At 42.3% G+C, this 13,215-nt stretch overlaps 1 pseudogene; it reads right to left on the bottom strand.

Annotated features, from left to right (window-relative positions):
- Positions 1–3,529: 3,529 nt before the first annotated feature.
- LOC142283017 (bactericidal permeability-increasing protein pseudogene) lies at positions 3,530–10,159 on the bottom strand (annotated as a pseudogene).
- Positions 10,160–13,215: the final 3,056 nt, after the last annotated feature.

Raw genomic sequence — 13,215 nt, 5'->3', positions numbered from 1 at the left:
CAAAACTATATTGGAATTAGTAATTCTATTAGACTAGGAACTTCCTTCCATAAGATTTTTAATATTGGATAGTCCCAAAAAATGAAATTTTTCAACCGCCTCCGCAATTCCTCCAGCATAATGAAGCGTTGGTAGTATTGAATTGATGTAATCTTAATGGGGTATAATCCCAACGAGAGGGTAATTTATAATAGGTTTCCAGAAGAGAAGTGCAAATAGGAGGAGTTGCTTGCAGTGAAAATTGCCAATTATCCTCTGGAAATTGGGGGAAAGATATTCAGCCACAATCTGTCATAGATTTGTTTTATAATATTTGTCGCTTACTAAATTTATTTTTGTGCTCCAAATCAGTGTTACTAGGATTGCAGAGTAATGGGTCGACTCATGTTTCTATTTAAAGGATTTTTCTAAGGATGACTCTTAAGGACATGAGAATCTTGAATTCAGAGTCAGGAATCTTATGCTTTATTTTGATGTCAAAATAAGAAAAAACAACAAAAAGTTTTGTTTTGCCATCTTGTGACCACTACGTTTTATTTTCCCATAAATGGAGCTGCGTGTGGCAGGTTTTGCTTTTTTATTTTTATGTCACAATTTTATTGATCGAAACCATTTTTTGATAGAATCTAAATTTTAGTCAAAAAGGTGCAGCCATTTATCCCTAATCATGGCACACCGCAATAATGTGATTTGTGAGCACTGTATCGCTACCTTCAGTTTTGGCTTAAGGTTATAAAAGTGGTTTGGCTTTTATTCCAGCCACAATAAATAAACCTTTCCAGGAAAGGAGAAAATACGAGTTTTTATAGTGCAAGCAATACATAATTTATTAGTGACTATGGTGACAGAGACTTGAAAGGGTTAATATGAAAATTTAAAAGACCGGATCAAACAAGGCATTAAATGCACCTGATAAAATAAGCCCAATATATCCACAATGAATGTCCCTCCGTTTACAACGTATTTATACTTTAGAAGCAATAGTGCAACCAATAGAACATACATAAATGTACTCAGGTATAATACAGAGAGAACAATAATAAAACACTAATGGAAGATGACTATATCAGGGCTAGTGGCAAGTCCAAGGGTATATAGCCAAGGCATATCACTATGTTGCTATAATTCATGGTAAGTCCAGGGTTTTTGCAAGTATAGTGTGAAGATCATGCCAAGGCAAGAATCATACCCTTTGTTTGCCAAAACAACGTTCCGATGGCAGGTGCTGAATTACAACTTTGGTCCGGAGAGGAGGCCCCAAGACTGCCCGACGTACGTTTCGATGAGGATATTCAATCTTCTTCGGGGGATGGGATGCCATGAAGTGCGTACCAGAAGTGCCGGTATTTAAATGGTGGCGGTAATTTTCCGAACCCGGAAATCACATAATGGCGCATGCGCAGATCCATCCGAGAAGTCTCGCGCGATGTACTGCCGTCACGCTATATCGCGCATGCGCGGGAGCGGGGACGCATCACCATAGCTCCCGCGCATGCGCGAAGCACAAGACTGTAGCGACAATCGCGGAGACAAGGCAGAGGATCAGGGCATGCGCGCATGAAAGCCGGGAATGGATACAACATACAAACATGTAACACTAAGAGTGACAAGAATTGCAGTGAGCGCCTGGCACAATGTGAAGTTAAATGGATCCTCACATTGAACACCATGGTCCCTAAGGGACTCAATGAGTCCATTAGCTACACTCCCTTTTTATAATATAGCTATCATTGTCATCATTAAAATTTATACTTTATTTCTTTTGCTTTTCATTCTAATTAGCTTTGATCTCCTCCGAGTGACCACCCTTTGCCTCACTGCAATTCTTGTCACTGTTAGTGTGATTTTTATTCTTTTAATTGTTCTTGTGGTCCCACTATTCTAATGCTGGTTTTATCTGGTCCTCTTTCCATATAGGCATCCTATTCACCTAACGATGTTACTTTGGACCCTTTTGGAAAACTCTTTCATGCGGTAGTCTGAATACTTTAATGCACATGCACCTTTTGCATGTTGTATCCATTCCCGGCTTTCATGCGCGCATGCCCGGGTCCTCTGCCTTGTCTCCGCGATTGTCGCTGCCGTCTTGTGCTTCGCGCATGCGCGGGAGCTATGGTGACGCGTCTCCGCTCCCGCGCATGCGCGAGATAGCGTGACTGCGGTACATCGCGCGAGACTTCTCGGATGGATCTGCGCATGCGCCATTATGTGATTTCCGGGTTCGGAAAATTACCGCCACCATTTAAATACCGGCACTTCTGGTACGCACTTCATGGCATCCCATCCCCTGAAGATTATTGAATATCCTCATCGAAACGTACGTCGGGCAGTCTTGGGGCCTCCTCTCCGGACCAAAGTTGTAATTCAGCACCTGCCATCGGAACGTTGTTTTGGCAAACAAAGGGTATGATTCTTGCCTTGGCATGATCTTCACACTATACTTGCAAAAACCCTGGACTTACCATGAATTATAGCAACATAGTGATATGCCTTGGCTATATACCCTTGGACTTGCCACTAGCCCTCATATAGTCATCTTCCATTAGTGTTTTATTATTGTTCTCTCTGTATTATACCTGAGTACATTTATGTATGTTCTATTGGTTGCACTATTGCTTCTAAAGTATAAATACGTTGTAAACGGAGGGACATTCATTGTGGATATATTGGGCTTATTTTATCAGGTGCATTTAATGCCTTGTTTGATCCGGTCTTTTAAATTTTCATATTAACCCTTTCAAGTCTGTCACCATAGTCACTAATAAATTATGTATTGCTTGCACTATAAAAACTCGTATTTTCTCCTTTCCTGGATATGATCAGGAGTTTGTGCTACCCGTGTGGTTCCTGGGTATACAGGGACGCTGGGCATATTTCTAGTATGGTTTTCTGGAAATTTGTTATAACAATAAATAAACCTTACCTAGAGGTCTCTCCTGTTGGTGCATGTTGAGGGGTTGCAACGACAGTCTTTTAAGCAGACCTGCTCAGGTTTTCGTCAGTTGCATTGCTTGTTCTTCCATATCCCTCCACATTTGCAGTAGAATATGGAGAAAAGAGCACACAAGCTTGGCATTACCAATTGCCAAAATACAGCCCCCGCAATTTATTAAAATTCAAAAATATACTGATAGGGACCTTAGATTGTGAGCCCCAGTGGGGACAGTATTGCTGATGTATGTAAAGCGCTGTGGAATTAATAGCGCTATATTAATGAATAAATTATTATGAGATGATCTGACAGCATGGAAAAGCCTCCCCCCACCCCTAAAACAAACAAAAAAAAAATCATTGTGAAGCATAACGATTGTGGATGTAGTTTTGTCTCCATACTTTCACATTGCCAGTCATCAGACCTCACACGTCCAGTGTATTCTATGCAAAGCCATACCTTGGACCCCTGAGTTAGGTGGCAATGGAGAGAACCCCTAAATAATCCAGCACACATGCCCATTCTATCCTAATCTGAAAGCACATTCAATAGCATTCGATCAGGGGTCCCCCCACTAAACACTTTTTTTGGCCCGTTTCACATTTCGGCTAGAGGTGCAGTTTTTGAGTCATCCACCACTACCAAAGGCTCATCTGGTGATAACAGTGGCTGATGCATATCACGCTGCTTGTATAATTTATAGAATTTGGAGCGTCCAATTCTTTGGATTAAATTTTGATTTCGTTTGGCTATTTTTCGTTTCCCTTTTGTCTCTAAGAAACCTTGAAGTATTGGTGGGTCTGGTGAGGATGTAGAGATATCTGGGAGATGATGTTTAGTTCCTGTAATGGTTGAATTTCAGCTTCTTTCAGGTGAAGATTGCTGGTGAGTGATTTTAATTTTGGTCTTATTTATGCGCTCTTTATCTATAAAGGAGTGCAAAGGCATAATTTTATGCAGTTTTGATAAACATTTTAAGTGCTCTATAGTTATTTGGGATCAGATGCAGAATGGTAGTAGCTTTGCATAGTTTTGGAATAAGATTCATTTTTGTAGTTTTATGCCAGAGTTTGAGGGTTGTTGTTGTTGTGGTGAGAGGATTTGTAATGCTATTAGATTTGAATCTCTTGTATTAAAGATATGAAAGTGCAGCGCTCCTGGAAATTAAAATTCTTTGGTGCTTGGATAGGGTCCAACCCCAAATAATAAGAAAATTAATCCGGCACAAAATTGGCGTAAAAAAAATTTGCAAATTTATTTGACAAGCAAAATGTGTGAAATAACGTTTCGGTCATTAGACTGTTATGGACAAGATTATGAATTATGAGTATATAAGAGTTACATGGAGATATCCATAAAGAACAAGATTTAAGATGCTGTTTCAGACTGTGTACCCCACCTAGTTCTGCATTTGGACATAAGACTCAGACAGTCTGGGCTATTCTTGTGACAAGTGAATCATGCTGACATTGCTTAATATAAATGAGGAACCAAGCACATTACAGTAAATTGTATATCACAGAATAAGCTGTTCTACTTTATCCAATAGGAGACGTGTTACGTATTCTTGGCACCTAGCCAAGAAGCCGGTTATATATATCTGTACAAACTTCCGGAATAAAGGAGTCTTACTTTCTATTCATATCAGAGTACGTCTCTCTGGTGTGTGTGAAAGAGTGTGTTTATGCATGCTACCACAAGTGACTCATAATTTGGACTGCAGACAGTTTAAGAGGGATGCATGACTGAATGGCATCAACCTAAATTAAGGCCTTATCATTTGGCGCCCAACGAACCTTAGGACTGAGCTCTGGATGGCGGACGGCCGTGCTGACACCTTCAGTCGAAAGGCAACTACGCGAGAGGTGGAGAATAGATGCGCACTCCAGCTGCAGGTGAGAACATTTGTATAATCTCACCTTGCAACCTCATGCGTGTACTTGCATTTCGAAGGGGGGGGTTGGGCTGTCCCAGTCTAGACACCTAATGACCGCCATCTCGCATGAGATAAGCCGTCCTAAGAGATCTCACACAAAGGTGGTCAGGTTCACCTTAAGCTGTCTGTAATGTAATTCTAAATCACATGAAATGTAATGTGGTTTGAGGTTTTGTCTGCTCGTTGGAGAAAAGCAGAAGTTCTATGTTTTATTTTTCTCTGACTTAACTGCAGGGGAAAATGAGGAAGTTGTTATATACGCTGGATATATGGATATATATGGTTATATCTGCAGGTGAGATCAGCCACCTGGATGGTGTATATAGTGTCCTTATTATGTCATTGTGTTGACCTGTGTCTACCTGTTGAAATGTCTGTCTATTTGCAGCAGGTGGAGTACTTGCTGGTATCGCTCTAATCACTGTGTTTGCAGCAAGGCTGGCTGCAAAAAGAGGAAGTTCTATGTGCTTTGTTCGTACTTGCTGGTTTACGCAAAAAGAGGAAGTTGTGTCACGGGAAGGTACTTTGATATATTGAAGCCGTTTCTTATAAAAAAAAAAAAAAAAAAACCCTCTGAAGCTGTACTTTAAAGTATGCTGTTTGTGTATACTGTGAGATACACTGGTGTGTAACGTGTCCGGTCGATAGTCAGTAATTGAGAAGACTGAAGGCTAGGTACCGAGTTACGGTAAGCGCCCTGACTGTATCCTGGTGCGTCTTCCACAGAGAGGAGACGATAGGGGGATTGGTTTTGGCCGGTACAGCGTCATGGTAAGAGACCCTGACTGTATCCGGTGGAATTTGATGTTCTCCGCGATCCTAGGTAGGAGCAACATTGGCAGAATCCCTTGACTTTGGTTTTAAACAGTATTATTGATGTTCTGGACGGACCGTTCAAACAAGGTGTATATAGTGTGAACAGAGGTTACTAGTACATGAAGTAAGAGATAGTGAGGGTGAATTTAGTTTCTATCACCCATGTGACACTTCTTCCTGGTAGGACAACCCGTTTGTGTTGTGGTTTGTGGACTGAGGTAGAAATTCTGTGTATTCTGTGGATGTGTATAGTCGCTGGTCCAGGAGAGAAAAGTGGATTACGGCAGATCAGACATCCAGGTTGACGTGTTAGTTTAGGGAGTTTACCCTTTGAATATGGGGTCTAATCAGTCCACACCTGTCAAGTTAACGGCAGAAGAATTAGTAAGCGAACGAGAAGGAAGGAAGTATGTTAAAAATATGAAGTCGCTCTTGAAGGTGGCAGGAATCACTGCCAAAAAAGGGAGATTAGAGGAGCAGGAATGGAAAGATGTTTTGTTAAATAAGCGAGGGATCTTGAAAGATAAAGATCTCCTTATGGATGCTGAGGCATGGTATAGAACGTCAAAAGATGTTAGGAAATTGGCATGGAAAGAGGAATGGGATGGAGATAGTAGATATTTCTATATTGCACCAGATCAGAAAATGGCACCTCAGGAAGTGGCCAAGCCCATTAGGAAACAACGCCTCCATCCTCATAAGTCGTCCCCAGAGGGTTGGACTTGTGTAGTTTGTCCCCCTGCCCACCAAACGCCCTCCTTAGCCTGCCCAGACGTCATTTCAGGTCGGGCCGCACCTAGTTCCCTTTTCCAGCCATCTTCAGTCCCAAGGCCACTGGCCTATTTGTTGCTGGAGCAACAGAAGACACCGAGGGGGGGGGGGGTCAGGAAGATGACAATGATTTAACAATGATCCACCCCACCACCAACACTGTCCCTAGTAGAGGTAAACCACAGGTGCTGTCCTTATTTGAGGACGTCAGGCCACACATGGCATCGCACCATTATTCCGATAGTCTCAGACAAGAACGCCTTAAATATGTGACATGGAAGCCTCAAGAGGCTGCAGTCCTTGCGAAGGAACACTGAAATATATACACCTATGAGTGACGTGTCATCAATAATTGATGTTTGATACCTTGGACCTGATCTTCGGGGATAGAAGATTTGAAAGGGGGGGGTTGTCTATGTACAGGTGCAGTGTTAAGGAAAAAGTGGGTGAAAGAGCCCTGACTGTTACCTGGTACGGTTTTCATGCTAAGCAGTGAGTTGAACGTTGTATGCGTACTCACTGGTCTTGTTTTAGTGGATGTCAATGTATTCTTACCTAGAATTGAATACATTGGGGAAGACCCCTAAACTTTGGTCTTAATCGGAATTATTGAGTATTCGATAGACCGTTCTCATGGAGGTGTATGTATATCGTGAATTCTCTCCCTAACATAATATCTCATATATAGTTTAACCTGAAAGATGTTTTCACCCAAATTAAAGCTGGGAATTCTTTCTGGCCAGTAATGGAGCCAGGTTTGCGGGTTTACAGTGAGGGTGTATGTACCTTATCACCCAAGTGACACTGGAAGATATTTTATGTATAATGTACGCAGTTTTTGGTGTATAACACCGTAGGGTTGAAATTGGGAAAAAAAAATAAAAAGAAGGAAGTGTTAGTTTCTATTTCAGTGTCCTGTGAATATACGTATGTTGAAATAGAGAATTCTCCAAAGGGGGGAGATTAGATGAGAATTGATGAGTAATTCTGAATCTAGCAACTACACTATGTGTATTTTACCTGTCTGTGAAAATAAGAAACATTAAGCTGAATAATAGGGTGGACTTGTGTGCTGTCTGTGGAGCACTGGGTCCACATAAGCCCATCCCAGTATTTCTTGTTCTGAATGTAGATTTCTTTCTGTCACTCAGTGTTTTGCTCAGCCCTGGGTGGGGTATGGTATGGGGATAGTTTTGCTCAGCCCTGGGTGGGGTATGGTATGGGGATAGTTATCAGGGTCTGACAGGGGATAGGGATACGGTGGAGGCTCGGCCCTGACCACCATCAGGTCTACCGTCGAGATGAGGGCGAGTACAGGGTCCCTAGTTACAGGGTCAGCCCAGGGGTCCCTATATAATCCATATTCCCAGTGACAGATTGAATACCTCCTGAATGTAGATGTCACAATACATGTCACTCCCTCCCAGGACTCTTCAGACGCCATTTTTGGCCAACACCTACTTCCTCTTTTAGCGGCTGTTTCTTATCGGTAATTATTTTCAGTGGACGTTTTAACTCAGACACTACATAGTTCATCTTCAGACGCCATTTTAGTCCAGCCGACACCCAGTTCCCCATTTTTGTTTCAGCAGCTACAGCCACTGCTCTGTTTATTGCTGACATAGCAGGGACTGCAGAGGGGGGATATAGGGACCTGAAACACACACTCCGTTTTTGGTCATATATGGAGTAGTTCCCAATCGTGTTCCCACTCATGAGGTTATTGCTGATAGTCCTGTGGAAACTTTTCCCTTCACTTTTGCATGTTTGTTTTTGCTGTATCTAGTATACAGTTTTGTAGACCATATAGACTGCTCACTATTAGTCCTGGTGGACAGTGAATATTTTTCTGCCTATGGCAGTTGCTGCTTAGCCTAGTTTTGAGATATTTTCACTTGTATGTTATCCTGCCTGGTATCTTGCACAAGAGTTCCCTGATAGAGCGGGTGGAGGTTCATGTGGTCCCAAGGGGACATTGATCATCAGGAGTTGACATATATTAGAGTTTTCGTTGGCAGCACCCAGTAATCCTTTGTGTCTAAGTTTGCAGGGTCTGACAGGAGAGAGGGATACGCTGGAGGCTCGGCCCTGACCACCATCAGGTCTACCGTCGGGATGAGAGAGTGCAGGGCCTCCAGTTACAGGGTCAGCACAGGAGAGGTAGAGTAGATAAGCTCCACTGTTTTTTTTTACTAGTTGTGTATACGTAGTCAGGGGGTGCTGCTTGCTAGTTTCCAAACACTCTTGTGCTTTTCTCTTTCCCCGGGATTTAGGGGATCTTAGTTTTTAGAATTTCAGTGTTCTCCTGACCCCAAGCTACACTCATTGCTCTTTCTTACAAACCTAGGTATAGTCCTTTTTGTATCAGGTCTCCGAGAGCCCATATGCAAACTACAGCTGGTAACACCTGAGTTAGTCAGTCATCAGAAGAGTATCATCACGTCATCTCCAGCCCAGAAGTCATTCTACATGTTTGCCATGGAAGAAGATAGCAGTCCTTTGAGCACTACTCAGCCAGATTGAACACCTACCTAAAGCACCAGTTGAAGATCAGTGCCCGTATGACATCACTGCTCCCTGACAAAGTCACCATCTCCCGGTGTGCGGTCCTTAATCCTGCTGAACTTCTCCCTCTTCCAAGGGGGGAGTGTCCCACCTCTGACACCTGGGTGGAAGAGGTAGTCGACTCTGGCATAGCTGAAACTCTGGATTCGATACCGTGACGGATACATCTTTGATATCTGTGGTATAAGATTCCCAAAGGATGATGTATTCAGTCGCACAGGAAAATCTTTCGGAATCCTATCATCGGTCACATTAAAGATGAGCTTTCCAGCAGATTGATAGACAAATCCAGCGGTATTAAATAGATAATCAGAGATTGCAAAATACACCATGAGATTATGGTCATCTGGTATGGACAGAGGCTGTGGTGAGAATGGTGGGGGGGTGCGCTTAGACTGCTCAAAAAATTCTCCCTTCAGCTGTACATCCAGATAATCCGCGCTCACAATTGGAGGTCCCGTCAAAGAGTAATCAATAGAGGCAACATCATCAATTTTAGAAGTAACTGGCAGACTTCTTAATACTGGCTCCAGTTGATTTTTAACTGCGTCATTAACTTGTGAACAAATCATATTTTGCATATAGTCTCTTAAGGATGATGCGATTTTGTCATCAAACAGGTTAATGAGCCAATCAAGTCCGCCAGAAAAATGTACTTGCGTATCTGCAATGTTGGCACTGCAATCAGATGAAGATACTGTTGGTCGACCAGAACCATCGCTTCCTAAACTCAGGCCCACAGAAACTGAGATTCCCAGGACCTTTAACTCAGTCACCATCAGACGATATGAACAGATAACGTACTCCCCATCTTCCATGTACTTCAATGTAGGCTCCAGAGATAGTTTCAGGCCAACATTGGGAAGAAGAGTGACTTGTGAACTAGGCAACTGGAAATTGGTTATCACCATACTATTGATGTTGTACTTTACATTTCCCAGAACTCCAACACTGTACGATCCTGAATAATCCGGCAGCCGAATAGTCGAGAGCTTCTGTTGTAGAACAATAATCCCTTGTTGACGGGAATAATCCAGCCCTTTCTGGGTGATTCTCACAACCAAACCAGGATTAACCGAGTCTGTTGCTCCAAGAATTACCATAAAGAGAGCCAAGGTTAATGCGTAGCTCGGTGCCATCTTCAATACATGTAATCTTGGCAGTAACTAAATAGCTGCTGTAAATGCAAGGGGGGAGTGTCCCACCTCTGACACCTTGGTGGAAGAGGTAGTCGACTCTGGCATAGCTGAAACTCTGGATTCGATACAGTGACGGATACATCTTTGGACCCTGACTTAACCCCTTTGCGGATGGATCAAGATGTGCATCAAGAAGACGGTTCCACATGGGTATGGTGCTGGTAGCAGAAGACGCTGTGCTGATAGAGCAGTCGCTACCCGCATGCCTGTCTGTGAAGAAGCAGATGTATGTGCTCTCGCTGAAGCCTGCAAGATGGCAGCCAGCATCTACTCTGTATGGAAGACAAGAGACTTGATCACTGCCAATGGAACTGTAAGCCGCCATGAGGCCATAGAAGAACAGATGGAAGCTTTACTATTGCCAGACAGTCGCGGTGAGCAGGGTTGAGGCCTACATTGGAGGAGTCAAGGGAAGCAGTAAGAAGTGTCCTCACTGACAGAACATCCAAAGAAGCCCCAAGACCACTTACCAGAGAAACAGTCAGTCAATCTGTGCTTTTTGAATGACCCCGATGTGAAGAAGAAAGGAAAGATGGAAAGTCTTGAGAAAACGTTGTCCTGACCCTACAAGAGCAAGTCTCAGAAGAAGAAGACGACTGAGATAGGGTGCAGCTGTGGGCTCCCGGAGACCATAGAAAGTGGCTAGTGACCTGCTTTCACTGCCAGCCAAAGAGATATGGCAGGCCTTAGACACAGAACTGACTCTACACACCCCATACCAGCCACAGAATAGAGGGAAGGTTGGGAAGATGGGGCAGTGTAGAAGGCAAGGGCAAGAGTCTTCCCCTTGAATTGTTCAGTGTCAGACACACCCCAGCAGGGACCACTAGGTTGAGACCCTATGAAATCCTGTTTAGAAGTAGCCTCAGATACTTCAACTAAGCTTGTTGTTTGTTTAAACATTTGCCTAATACACGTTTTTGAGTTTTCTCCTCCAGATCCAACCAGATCTAGATTTTCCTCTTTTCCTTTTCTCTCTCTCTCCTCTTTTCCTCTCTCTTTTCTCAATCTTTCTCTCTTCCTCACTTCTCAATCTTTCTCTCTCTCTTTCTCTCGCTCCTCTAACTCTTTTTCTTTCGGACGAAGATCCATGCATTCCACTACAAAGAGAGGTCTCTCTGGTGTGTGTGAAAGAGTGTGGTTATGCATGCTACCACAAGTGACTCATAATTTGGACTGCAGACAGTTTAAGAGGGATGCATGACTGAATGGCATCAACCTAAATTAAGGCCTTATCATATAGGCATCCTATTCACCTAACGATGTTACTTTGGACCCTTTTGGAAAACTCTGGAAATTTGTTATAATAATAAATAAACCTTACCTAGAGGTCTCTCCTGTTGGTGCATGTTGAGGGGTTGCAACGACAGTCTTTTAAGCAGACCTGCTCAGGTTTTCGTCAGTTGCATTGCTTGTTCTTCCATATCCCTCCACATTTGCAGTAGAATATGGAGAAAAGAGCACACAAGCTTGGCATTATTACCAATTGCCAAAATACAGCCCCCGCAATTTATTAAAATTCAAAAATATACTGATAGGGACCTTAGATTGTGAGCCCCAGTGGGGACAGTATTGCTGATGTATGTAAAGCGCTGTGGAATTAATAGCGCTATATAAATGAATAAATTATTATGAGATGATCTGACAGCATGGAAAAGCCTCCCCCCCACCCCTAAAGCAGACAAAAAAAATCATTGTGAAGCATAACGATTGTGGATGTAGGTTTGTCTCCATACTTTGACATTGCCAGTCAGCAGACCTCACACGTCCAGTGTATTCTATGCTCAGCCATACCTTGGACCCCTGAGTTGGGTGGCAATGGAGAGAACCCCTAAATAATCCAGCACACATGCCCATTCTATCCTAATCTGAAAGCACATTCAATAGCATTCGATCAGGGGTCACCCCCACTAAACACTTTTTTTGGGCCGTTTCACATTTCGGCTAGAGGTGCAGTTTTTGAGTCATCCACCACTACCAAAGGCTCATCTGGTGATAACAGTGGCTGATGCATACCACGCTGCTTGTATAATTTATAGAATTTGGAGCGTCCAATTCTTTGGATTAAATTTTGATTTCGTTTGGCTATTTTTCGTTTCCCTTTTGTCTCTAAGAAACCTTGAAGTATTGGTGGGTCTGGTGAGGATGTAGAGATATCTGGGAGATGACGTTTAGTTCCTGTAATGGTTGAATTTCAGCTTCTTTCAGGTGAAGATTGCTGGTGAGTGATTTTTTAATTTTGGTCTTATTTATGCGCTATTTATCTATAAAGGAGTGCAAAGGCATAATTTTATGCAGTTTTGATAGACACAATTTAAGTGCTCTATAGTTATTTGGGATCAGATGCAGAATGGTAGTAGCTTTGCATAGTTTTGGAATAAGATTCATTTTTGTAGTTTTATGCCAGAGTTTGAGGGTTGTTGTTGTGCTGAGAGGATTTGTAATGCGATTAAATTTGAATCTCTTGTATTAAAGATATGAAAGTGCAGCGCTCCTGGAAATTAAAATTCTTTGGTGCTTGGATAGGGTCCAACCCCAAATAATAAGAAAATTAATCCGGCACAAAATTGGCGTAAAAAAAATTTGCAAATTAATTTGGCAAGCAAAATGTGTGAAATGACGTTTCGGTCATTAGACCTTCTTCAAAATTCACACTAGAATATAAACAAAAAGAAACAATATTTCAAAAATGTCAAATTACATGGACCTATATCAGAAAATACATGCTCAAGTGTGAATAAACATAATGGTCACAATTGTTGCCAATCAAGCACAAACATAAAAACAACAAGACAAAAGAGCAAGTAAATGCATTTTTTAGAATGTTACATATATGTGCAAGACCATCTGAAATACAGATAACTTGCAATGTATAACAGACAACGGGAGACAGTCATCCCTCAAAATGGAGAAAAGGAAAAATATACTCTGTAGTGTCATAATCTGTAATAACAGCAACATCTGTAGTCAGAAGGAAAAAGGGGAAAGTATAAAGT

The sequence above is a fragment of the Anomaloglossus baeobatrachus genome, unplaced genomic scaffold, assembly GCF_048569485.1.
Source record: "Anomaloglossus baeobatrachus isolate aAnoBae1 unplaced genomic scaffold, aAnoBae1.hap1 Scaffold_5288, whole genome shotgun sequence".
Classification (NCBI taxonomy): Eukaryota; Metazoa; Chordata; class Amphibia; order Anura; family Aromobatidae; genus Anomaloglossus; species Anomaloglossus baeobatrachus.
This window is presented reverse-complemented; position numbering and strand designations above follow the sequence as displayed.